The following is a 12,688-nucleotide window of genomic DNA, read 5'->3' on the forward strand; positions in this document are numbered from 1 at the left end:
CGGGATTCAGAAAATGGAGGGAAGGATACCGAGAGGAACTGAAGAAGTGGAATGAGTGAGTGAGTGAGTTGTGCATGAGTAACCCAGAAAGGGAGTGAGAGAATGGTTGAGTTTGTGCATGAAGGAGAGAGTCAGCAATGGAGGGAAGGATGGTGGAAGTAACTGAAGAAGTGATATGAGTGAGTGAGTGAGTGAGTGAGTGAGTGAGTGAGTGAGTGAGTGAGTGAGTGAGTGAATAGGAGAGTGAGTGTGTGAGTTGTGCATGAGTAGCCTAGTGAGGAAGTGAGTGAATAGTTGGGTTTGTATGAGAAGGAGGGAGCCAACAATGGAGCGAAGGATGGTTTGAGCAACTAAAGAAGTGGAATGAGTGAGTGAGTAAGTGAGTGAATGGGTGAGCGAGTGAGTGAGTAACCCAGCAAGGAAGTGAGTGATGGTTGGGTTTGTACGAGAAGGAGATAGCTAGAAATGGCGGGAAGGATGGTGGAAGGAATTGAAGAAGTAGAATGAGTGAGTGAATGAGTTTTGCATGAGTAAACCAGTGAGGAAGTGAGTGAATGGCTGGGTTTCTATGAGAAGGAGAGAGCCAGCAATGGAGAGAAGGATGGCGGGAGGAACTGAGGAAGTGAAGTGAGTGATTTTGTGGTGAGCGAGGGTGGGCGTGTGAATGGGTGGGTGTTACGAAAGTGCATTGGTGCGAGCAGTGGGTTCAGTGCACGAGAGCAGTTGGGAGTGGGCTCAGTGAGTGATGGAAATGGCTGGGGTTAAGTCCTCCATGGAACCCTCTGCGGTTTCATGCCCAGGTACACATGATCACTTCCTCAGACACATACATGTGCATAAGTCACGCCAGCTCCTCCAGGAAGCGACTAGAAACACAACATTCCAGACCCTTCTAGCAGATAAACTGGGCTACTGAGACCCTCCCTGAAAGCCTGGCTCCACGGCTGCACCAGGGCCCCCGCGCTGCCCTCAGCACAGCTGCCTCTCGACTGACGGTGGAAATTACAGACACCCTTTGGCACCAGTTCAGAGGCAGCGCCATTGGCTCTCCCTGTGAAGAAACCATCACATTTAAACCCCATCACTCAGCAAGGCAATACATCACTAGCCTCCACTCTGCGGCCAGCATTAAAAACCCTCTCTGTTTCAGTCCGCGGCCCGTGAGAAGGCGCGTCCCTGGAGCCGGGAGAATTTAAGGAATGCCTTCTGCACTGTGTGGCACCGAAATACCAGGGTTCTCTGCTGCACCCCCTCTTAGGAAGTGAATTCACCAATGGAAAGTGTTTAGAGTCGTAGGAAGCGAAATGTGTGGTGTCTTAGTGTGGACACGTTCTAGTGTTTCTATGCATTGTAATACAATCTACACCCACCCACCACAGACGTCATGGTGTCACATGACGCTGCCAATAAAAGAGGCTGAGCGCACGTGCTCAGGACCTTTCCTACCACTCATTCCTGGTGTCCGTGTCATCCTTGCTGCGCCTACCATGAGGGCCCAGGGCCCACACATCATTCAAACATTACAATGGCGACGAGGTCGGTAGTGCAACCCACGCGTGCCACTACCAAACACTGCGAAGAAGGGGGAGTGGTGCCTGCCTGAAGGGCACCCCCGCAGCAAGGAACAGCGAGCCAAGAAGCCGGTGAGCACATAGGAGCCCCGCAGTGACCGGGAGCCACACAACGAGCCGACCGGAAGCCACCCGAGTCGACTGCCACCAACGAGTGCCACCAAGTAACGGCGGACCGCCCAGAGCCCACCTGTGACGACCGCGAGGCTGGAAAACCCCACCGGAAAAGGGCACGGGCCGGGCGGAGACCACCCGCCGCGACCGCGACGGAGCATCTGGCCTGCCGGCCGAAGGTGAGCCCCAGGGGCGTAATGACTTTAAGAAACTGTGCCCAAGTATAAGCAGGACCAGCGGAGCCTACCCGCGGCCTGCCCGAGTCATCCATTGCCCCCGCCGCGTGTGTAAAGGAAGCGGCAGGGCCCAGAGTAAGCCACGGCGCGTAGGGAAGGCGGCCGGACCCAAAACACAACTAAACCCACGAGGGGGAGGGAGCGGAGTAGCTAACCGCCTCCCGACCCCCCTCGCGACGTGGTCCAGGCCAGCGGAGCCCACCCGCGACCGGCCGGTGGCACCTCCACCGAGGGAAGACACAGCAGTGCCAGCGGAGCCCACCCGCGACCTGCAGGCGGCACCCCCAGCGAAGAAGACACTCAGCAGCGCCAGCGGAGCCCACCCGCGGCCCGCCGGTAGCGCCAGAGAAGGACAGTCACGGCAGAGCCACCGGAGCCCACCCGCGGCCTGCGAGAAGCAAGGTTGGTCTCCGCCGTGCAGCGTGTGTGAGTAGAAGCTGCAGCGGCGGGAGACCGGCGGAAGTGGGGACGGCGGACCAAGAGCTCCGTGATCACAGAGCAGGCGGATCCCAACCGAGGGAGCGAGGCACACACCCCCGCCCGCGTGAGGACTGCCAAGACTGCCGTGAGCGGTGAAGGGTAAGCGGGACACAGGAAAGTGGAGCCTGCGGGGCCGGATCGTAACCGGCGAGTAAATTGGCAGAGCCGGCGGAGCCCATCCCGCGGCCTGCCTCAAGCACCCCCCGCATTGGTGGATGAGCGCCGCGCCGAGAACAAGGCCCCCGCCGCGCGAGGAATGCATGAAGCTGCAGCGGGCCGGGAGGGCGGAAAGTAGAGAAAGCAGGACAGGCGCCGGTGACTACAGGTGCCCCCACCCCGGGTGAGGGCAGGGACAAAGTGCCGGGAAGCGGCCGCACCAACTATACCTAAGGTGCCCCCCCCCCTCCTTGTGAGCTCAGGGGGAGAAGCAGAACGCCGGCAAAGCGGTCAACACCGCCAAAGTTCACGCAAGCCCCCACCGGGACACTGAAGTAAGAGGAACCACCGGGGCACCCACAAAGACTGCCAAAATTGCCCCCAGCACAAAAGCCTGCACGAAAAACAAAGGGGATATAAACTGTGCTTTTGAAAGGCCTCCGGACTTCCTTACACTGGCTTCAGTACAGTTACATTGGTGAACACTAAAGCAATGAAAATCTACTCACCCATTTTCAGCAGCAGCTTCAACCCCCGGTGCACTGAAGCAGTAGAGTGCACTTCCCGGGAAAGACAAGACAGGCTGTTCAAAAGATCCAGCAACACTGCCACCCAGTGGCCAAAAGTATTACTGCACCATCATCTCGCAGCAGAGAAACAAGCACTGCTCAAAGCGACAGAAGTAAGCACCATCGAGGAGCAACAGTCGGAGTAGCGCCCCAAGGGAGAACGTCTCAACGCCGCAATCCAGAAAGCGCGCTCCGCGCAGAAGTCAAGTAAGAGAAAACACCAACACGCACCAGCAAGGAGTCGGCACATGCCACTTCCAGAGTGACGTGGGAAGAGGCACCAACGCCTCACCAAGCATCCAAGCAAGGACGAAACGTCTGGAGAAGACAGCTGCCAAGCACTGGAGGTAGGATCAGGGAATAAGACTGCCGAGATCAGAAGACGGAGAGAGCAGTGACTTCTAGTGGCCACGGGAGATCACCGCAGAATCAACTAACGCCCGCCAACGGTCCGAAGCAGCAAACTGCTGACGCCATCCAAAGCAGCAAGTACCCGACGGTCCAAAAGCAGCAAAGTACTGGACGTCAGCCAAGCAGCAAGACAAAGGACGCCAGCCGAAGCTGCAAGTACCGACGACACGCCACAAGTGTCCGAGAGCCTTGAAGAAAACGGGCGCAGATAACGCGCCACGTGGCAAGGCACAGCCCCCACGAGATGGAAGAAGGGCACAGGTAACGCCACAGTGCAGAAGAGTTACCGAAGAAGACCACTAAGCGTGGCACCCCCAGAAGCCGATCCACAGAAAGATCGCGTACCAAGTATGACCCGCGATGGGTTCCTTAACCAACATCAGAAAGTCCGAAGGGACGACCGAAGAAACCTGCCAAAACATCAGCAGGAGCGGGCCGCCAATGGTCCAGGACGTTCGACCTAGTCAAGGTCTCTAAACACCATCCCACGAACGTCACCTACAAGTGAAGAGGGTTTGCGACGCCAACTCAGGAAGCTGAGGAAGAAGGAGGAAGTGTTCCAGACGGGGACAAACCAGGATCACACATGCAGCGGGCGCGCCCTGCATGGAGGAGCCAGGTCAGGAGAGAAGATGCAAGATTGGACCGAGTGATGTCGCGAAACAGAAAGGAAGAAGAGGAGAGATCTGCGTGGCACGTCTGCCACTGCGAAAAGAAAGGAAGAAGAGGAGAGATCTGCGTGGCACGTCTGCCACTGCGAAAAGAAAGGAAGAAGAGGAGAGATCTGTGTGGCACGTCTGCCACTGCGAAACGAAAGGAAGAAGAGGAGAGATTGGCGTGGCACGTCTGCCACTGCGCAAAGAAAGGAAGAAGAGGAGAGAGCTGGTGGCATGGCTGCCGCCATCAACAGAAAGGAAGAAAAGGAAGATCCACGTGGCCGTTGCCATAGTTAAGAACAGAAAGAAGTATATCCCCGTGGCAGTTGCCACAAGTAACAATAGAAGGAAGTAACCCACGTGGCCGTTGCCACAGTTAAGAACAGAAAGAAGTATATCCCCGTGGCCGTTGCCACAAGTAACAATAGAAGGAAGTAACCCACGTGGCCGTTGCCACAGTTAAGCAAAGAACTCCAACTGCACCCGTCACCGCGGAGGTCAGCAACAGGAAGATTGTGAGTACAACGGGGCTACCCAAGGGCTTGCAGACTGTTCCCATCAGCACCACCAACCAGGCCAAGGCGGACAGTTGTTCCCCTAAACAACCTGAACTCCATCTGCCCAATTCCAAGCAGCGGCGGAGTGAAAAGCTTGGCGGAACTGAACACTTCACTGCATCCCGAGATATGTTATTTTCTACAATGGTGAACTCTGAGGTTTAGTCTTTTCATAGATTAAAAGGGGGAGTGATGTGGTGTCTTAGTGTGGACACGTTCTAGTGTTTCTATGCATTGTAATACAATCTACACCCACCCACCACAGACGTCATGGTGTCACATGACGCTGCCAATAAAAGAGGCTGAGCGCACGTGCTCAGGACCTTTCCTACCACTCATTCCTGGTGTCCGTGTCATCCTTGCTGCGCCTACCATGAGGGCCCAGGGCCCACACATCATTCAATCATTACAAAATGCTACAGAATTATTTAAAATCAATGAAAACTGAGCATAGCTAGTCCAGTCTGGGGCGGCAGACCTGGGGCCCGCATCTGGGCGTCCTCAAGGCACGAGGGGCGTCCCAGCGAGACAAACCTAAAGTGAATGGTGGAATGTTTGAATGAACATCAGACACTTATAATTTTCAGTTCGTCTTATTCCAGTCTCTCCCCTTTTTTTGCTCTCTGCGTGCAACTATAGACGGGACCAGTCTTATGCAAACGAGGCTTTTTCCTGATCCAATAGGAACAGTGCAGCCTGGTCCCCTCTGAATGGGAATAGAGACCCATAGAAAGGTTTCGATGATGCTGGGTTTCATATGTTTATCCTAGTCTGGAATAGAATAAACGAGTTGCAATGTGCACCAGAGAAACAGCCAGCAGCTGAGATCAATGCAAACATCCACCAACCCTCTAGACACCTCCGCTCCGCCTTCCTCGCCTCACGCACAACCCCCGAACCCGTCAGAGCAACAGTGGGGGACGCACCTCACTCAGGGTATTCAGAAAGAGACTCAAGGCCTGGCTGTTCGACTGACCCCCTTCGGCAGCAGGAGCCCAGCCCTGGATCAGTAGCGCTATACAAATCCCAGTTGATTAATTGGTTGAAACTTTCAATCCATCACTTTTTTTTGCTTTCCCTATGTGTCGTTGTAGCACAGTGAGTAACAGCACAATCCAATGAATGCAGCCGACTAACAGTCAGTGGCTGAGATTTACTCAAACCTTCCATCCATCCCTAGTTGTTCTTCTCAGTGAGTCGCTCACAGAGGGTCAGCTGTGATCAGTCATCAGACAGAAACATGTCTGAAGTGAGTGATGGTGCCTTACAGAGAAGCCCCGGCCTGTACCGTTCACCCCGGACTGTCCCTTAGGGGCCTGGCCAGGTCTGATTGCACGTGGTTTGTCCCTGTTTGAAGTGGCACATTGAGCAATACCACTGATGAACGTGAAATATGACGCAAAGTAGTTCTACTGGCTGAGATGAACCCAAGCATTCCGTCTGATCTTCTTTCTAAGATAAATTAATCACATGTCCAATGATTCATGAAGCAGGAGCAGTGAGGGTGGGGGGAGGGGCGGTAGAGGTAGCATGTGCAATGGAGGTGCCATGTGCTGAAATCAGGCATCAACATGAAAACCAGTCCATGTGTGTCCTTCTGCTTTACAATCACTGCAAGCACTTCCTTCATCGTAGCAGTTATCAATCAATCAACCGGGATTTTTATAGCGCTGCTAATCACCCCATAGGGTATCCAGGCGCTTGCAGGTCTCAGAGGCTCATTCGAACAGCCAGGTCTTGAGGGCCCTTTGGAATTCCTGAAGAGAGGTGATGGTTCGGAGCTGCCAGGAGATGCTGTTACAGGTCTTTGCTGTGATGTAGGAGAAGTGTCCTCCACTCCTGCTCCGGTGGATGCGGGGCGTGTGGGGAAGTGACAGGGAGTCGGAGCATTGGGATGAGATAGATCATTCCTGGACCAGGTGCTTGGTGTGGCACTGCACCTGCTACACGTGGGCCACATATGTCTACTGTCGGGAGAATTTAGGAGTGGAGAGGGCTTGGAACAAAGAGGTGGAGACCTTTTGAACAGGCCTCAAAGAAATAGTGACATTTCTAGGCACATGGCGGGTTACGCACTAAGGGGCAGATTTACAACCCACTTGCACCACTTTTGCGTCACTTGTAACATGGGAGAAGTGACGCAAAAGTGGTGCAAGGCGCTTGTAAATCTTCCTCTAAGTTTGTACTTCACACATGTCAAAGACAAAGCCATCAACCACCCAACCAGTAGCGGCTCGTTGTGGGAGTGCTGCGGTGCGGTGGGGCGGGGCGGGAGAGGAGCAGGGGGAGGTAGTAGAGTCCGACATACGTTGGACGAGAGTAAGGTAAGTAATTAAATAAATAAAACAAATTACCTTACGCGTGCTGCGTCGCGAGTTGGCGATGCAGCACGCGTAAGGTAATTTGTTTTCTTTATTTAATTACTTACCTTACTCCCAACCATCGTATGTCGGACTCTTCTACCCCACCTCACCCTGCCCCTCCCCCACCCCACCGTCCCGCAGCACTCCCACGGCGAGCCGCAACTGCACCCAACGCACCCCAGCTATGGTGACACTATCCATGAACACTATTTATCTCTCGAGCACTATACATGGACCTCATTCCAGCAGAAACTACAACTCTCATCCACTTAGATACAAAAGAAACCTGACTTCCAAAAAACCTTCAGTGCTCACTGACAAAGCCAAGAAACACTACTGTTGCCCCCATGAAAAACGAAAAGAACAAAACAATCATACGAATCTCCAATATCTGGTACAACTAAAAAATGTATAACCTGAAAACAATGAGGCAAAATCTAGGGGCATATTATCTAGATGTGCGTTAAAAAACGCACATCGCACATTTTCATATCGCCGGCTATCGCCGGATTTTTTCCCGTGACAGCGCATAATTATCAACGCGCATCACTTAGGCGAAATCAAATCCGGCGATAGTCGGCGATATGGAACATTAGCGCATGAAAACAAGCATTGTTTTCACGCGCTAATGTGTGCCTTGATAATATGGGGGGTGGATTCAGCTTTATGATCCAGACCCCCATGTTATCTATGCCTAACACCTGATCAAAGCAGGCGTTGGGAGACCTGCGATAAACAAGCAGGTCTCCTTCTCCCAACGCCTGCCTTGATGATAGGGTGTTAACACCGCCAACCACATTTTACATGTGGTTGGACGTGGGAACGCCCACCCTGCATCCCATTAGCGTTATCTATCGCCCCCAGCACGGGGCGATAGATAACGTCAAAAATACGTCTCTAACTCAGGTTAGAGACGTATTGGGAACAGTGCGAAATGAAAATAAATGCGTTAGCGACTTTAAAAGTCGCTAACGCATTTATCGAGGGCTTGGTAATATGCCCTCTAGAATGCTAAAATGGTGAGTTTACGTATGACGTGGATAGAATGACGTGTTAGCTTCACAGACATGGACATCATACAACAGCGAGGAGGGGGAATAGAGAGCACTTTGGCAATTACATTAATAAATGCAATCAATCAGTCAACAGGTATATGCAAACTTTCCTCAAACTTACTAACCCAGAAGCCATTAAAGCTATCCTTCCTTCAATGTAATTCACAACATTGCAAGGATCAGACAGTCATTTAGTGTAAAATACCTACTTCAAATCAAACACCCTATCACCTCGCTTACCCTCTCGTCGGCCCACTTCTTCATTCAAACCCAGGGATAGTCAAGTGTCCCATCTACTTGTGGGTGCTGCTGCACCAGTTGCACACATTCAGACCTCTTCTAATTAGATCGGTGCCAGCGCATCCCATCGCAAGAGTAAAGTCCTAGACCACGTGGCGTAAGTAGCCCTTACTCCTTCCTCATGGAAACTGATTACTGTCTCAGCAGAACCACCCAGCTACAGGCCCAGCTCCAATCTCCCTTTCCCAAATAAGGGGCATATTTACAAGGACAGCGTTAAAATTATCGCCGCTTTAGCGGCAGAAAACTGCCGCTAAAGCAGCGATAATGGGCTTGATAATAGGCTCTTGAGAATTCCACAGAATTCCAATAGAAGACCATGTTCTGGTGTAAACTTGGGCTTCTATTGGAATTCTCTGGAATTCTCAAGAGCCTATTATCAAGCCCATTGTCGCTGCTTTAGCGGCAGTTTTCTGCCGCTAAAGCTGCGATAATTTTAACGCTGTCCTTGTAAATATGCCCCTTAGTTCTTGAAAAGAACGTCATAATGAAACTGCAAATGAACATGAAATGACGAAACCTTCTACATGACCAACAGCGAGGATTCAGATAAATGAGGTCCATGGAAACCAGAGAAGTGAACATTAGTGAGAAGCGACTGTTCACCTCCAACAAAGACCACCAGACAGCCCTCAACCCAGGAACACCATATGAAACAAAGACAATGGTGTCCTGCCTGCAGGTCGAACTAGTGGAAGGAAACCGTAGGGAGGTCCAGGGAGCAGATCCAACTATCCATCAATAATAAAATAAAAGCAGGTATATCTTCGAAGAGCAGGGCCCAAATCAGGGTACTCCAAGAGCTATTCCTTTCACTATCACTCTTCAACATAGACCTAGGTGATGTCTTGGGGCCCGATTCACAGAACTAACTTAGGACAAAATCCTAAACTTACTACTTTTGGTAATCCCAGAAGTTAGGATTTTCTCTTAAGACAGACTTAAGACAGACTTAAGACAAAATCCTAACTTCTGTGAATACCAAAAGTAGTAAGTTTAGGATTTTGTCTTAAGTTAGTTCTGTGAATCGGGCCCTAAATTCACCTCAGTTCGGATAAAGTAGGCCGAAACCCTACCAACATCACCAATCCACAGGACCACATCTGCCAACAGATGAAGCTGAACGTCCTCTTGTAGAATGGCAAAAAACAGAAACCACGGTGACGAGCATCATAACATATGGCAAATACCCATACTAAAACCCCAATCCTTAGCTTGGCCATAAACACCGAAATGTAAAACAGGTTTTAAATATATTGATTGGAATGATAAGTTTGTGAGGCTAAAAGTTGTATGCTTTACACACTCACTGACTGAATATAAAAAGAGCAACACAAAAAGATGATAGATGGAATGGTGAACTTTTTCAAACTTTCACCCCCGTCACTCATCTGGGTTAAATCAATAGTTTTTTTTGCTCACCATGCCACCCCAGTTTGGACCCAGCTATATGCAAATCGGTCTTGACCCTGTGCCTCATGGGAGTAGTCCAGCCCGAGCACCCGGCCAGGTCGTCCCTGGACCAGGAAACAAGCATCCTGGGACCGGTTTCAGGGTATCACCCCTCATCAGCCAGGCTAGCTCGAATCCAGTGGCATGGAGAGCACGGGACCCATGTCTGGGCACTCTGGTCCACTTAGGGCGACTATAGCAACACAACAAGGTGTTGGACGGAGTGCTGAACATCTTTTTGTGTTCCTGAATATAAAAAGAGCAATATCACTTTGCAAAAATCCAGTTATAAAAGGCAGATACAGATACTTTAACCTTAGAAACATCCGACCTCCTGCTCTCAAAATCATTCCTACCACAGGGGTCTCGATAAGGGTTGAGAGCGGTATGTAACTGTTACCACGGATTTTTTAGCACGCAGTACCGTTACCACGGATCCATTACCACGCAGGATCCATTACCACGGATACCTTTACCACGCATTTTTTTACAACGCAGGTACTATTACAACGCATACCATTACATCGTAAGTTTAGGTAAGTTTAAAGGTAAGTATTGGGGTATTGGGTTTGGGTTTTGGGGTACAGGGGTATTTTTAGGTTTTAGGGCTGGGTTTGGGTTTTGGGGTACAGGGGTATTTTTAGGTTTTAGGTTTGGGTTTGGGTTTTGGGGTACAGGGGTATTTTTAGGTTTTAGGGCTGGGTTTGGGTTTTGGGGTACAGGGGTATTTTTAGGTTTTAGGGCTGGGTTTGAGTTTTGGGGTACAGGGGTATTTTTAGGTTTTAGGGCTGGGTTTGGGTTTTGGGGTACAGGGGTATTTTTAGGTTTTAGGGCTGGGTTTGGGTTTTGGGGTACAGGGGTATTTTTAGGTTTTAGGGTTGGGTTTGGGTTTTGGGGTACAGGGGTATTTTTAGGTTTTAGGGCTGGGTTTGGGTTTTGGGGTACAGGGGTATTTTTAGGTTTTAGGGCTGGGTTTGGGTTTTGGGGTACAGGGGTATTTTTATGTTTTAGGGTTGGGTTTGGGTTTTGGGGTACAGGGGTATTTTTAGGTTTTAGGGCTGGGTTTGGGTTTTGGGGTACAGGGGTATTTTTAGGTTTTAGGGTTGGGTTTGGGTTTTGGGGTACAGGGGTATTTTTAGGTTTTAGGGCTGGGTTTGGGTTTTGGGGTACAGGGGTATTTTTAGGTTTTAGGGCTGGGTTTGGGTTTTGGGGTACAGGGGTATTTTTAGGTTTTAGGGCTGGGTTTGGGTTTTGGGGTACAGGGGTATTTTTAGGTTTTAGGGCTGGGTTTGGGTTGTGGGGTACAGGGGTATTTTTAGGTTTTAGGGCTGGGTTTGGGTTTTGGGGTACAGGGGTATTTTTAGGTTTTAGGGCTGGGTTTGGGTTTTGGGGTACAGGGGTATTTTTAGGTTTTAGGGCTGGGTTTGGGTTTTGGGGTACAGGGGTATTTTTATGTTTTAGGGTTGGGTTTGGGTTTTGGGGTACAGGGGTATTTTTAGGTTTTAGGGTTGGGTTTGGGTTTTGGGGTACAGGGGTATTTTTAGGTTTTAGGGCTGGGTATGGGTTTTGGGGTACAGGGGTATTTTTAATATATATTTAAAAAAATTACAATTAAAAATAATTTCATTAAAAAAATATTTAATGATTAAATAATGAATAATTAAATTAAATATTTTAAAAATAATTATTTAAAATATAATAATGAATAATTAAATTAAATATTACCAAAATATTTTTTTTAAAAATATATATACTTACCTATACTTACGTTGTAATGGTATGCGTTGTAATAGTATGTGCGTTGTAGTGTATTGCGTTGTAAGGGTATCCGTTGTAACATGACCTGCGTTGTAAAAAATCCGTGGTAATGGTATGCGTGCTAAAAGTACGCGTGGTAACGTCATATATCCGAGGTGTATCCTGGAGCATCTCTTCTTTCTGGGTTAATCTTCTCACCCCGTAACATCTCAAAGGCCCTCTCACTTCAAGGAGAACTACAGGAAGGGTCTCCCCACAGGAGGGGAGCAGCAAGAGACTCCACCAAGGACCCCAAAGAAGATGTTTCAAAATGCTCTGTGCCTCCTCAAGATGTTCTTCCAGATGGCCAAGGGCTCCTTGGTGGAGTCCCTTGCTGCTCCCCTCCTGTGGGGAGACCCTTCCTGTAGTTCTCCTTGAAGTGAGAGGGCCTTTGAGATGTTACGGGGTGAGAAGATTAACCCAGAAAGAAGAGATGCTCCAGGATACACCTCTTGCATCCTGGGCGAGGGAAGGAGTAATCAGCTCTCACATGCTCCTGCTGACATCACACAGTGATGAAAGTTACAGGAGAGTTTAAGGGAATCCTACAAAAGGGTCAGAGCTCAAAAGCTGCAAAGACCCTGCAGGACTCACACTCCTGGCACAAGCCTTGATTGGCCCCCAGTACAGGAGCCTGAGCTGGTGTTTGATGTCGCTGTGCATTTCTGTGTCACGTGGTATTCATGGCTCCTTTAACTATGGTCAGAGACTCTGGTATGCAAGAAGCACATAACAATGACCTCCAGTCTGAGGGGGGAAAGAAGGGGGGGGGATAAAGAGAAGGAGAGAAAATGAGAGAGAAGAAAAAAGGAAGGAGAGATGATGGATGGGTTCAGAGACAATTAGAAAAGAGGAAGTAAGCATGAGCAGGGAGAGGGATAGACAGAGTATAGGAGGATGGATGGATTTAGCACAGGATGGGGGATAGATGGAGGGAAGCGATGGAGGGGTGGAGAGAAAGAGAGAGAAGA

The sequence above is a fragment of the Lissotriton vulgaris genome, chromosome 11, assembly GCF_964263255.1.
Source record: "Lissotriton vulgaris chromosome 11, aLisVul1.2, whole genome shotgun sequence".
NCBI lineage: Eukaryota > Metazoa > Chordata > Amphibia > Caudata > Salamandridae > Lissotriton > Lissotriton vulgaris.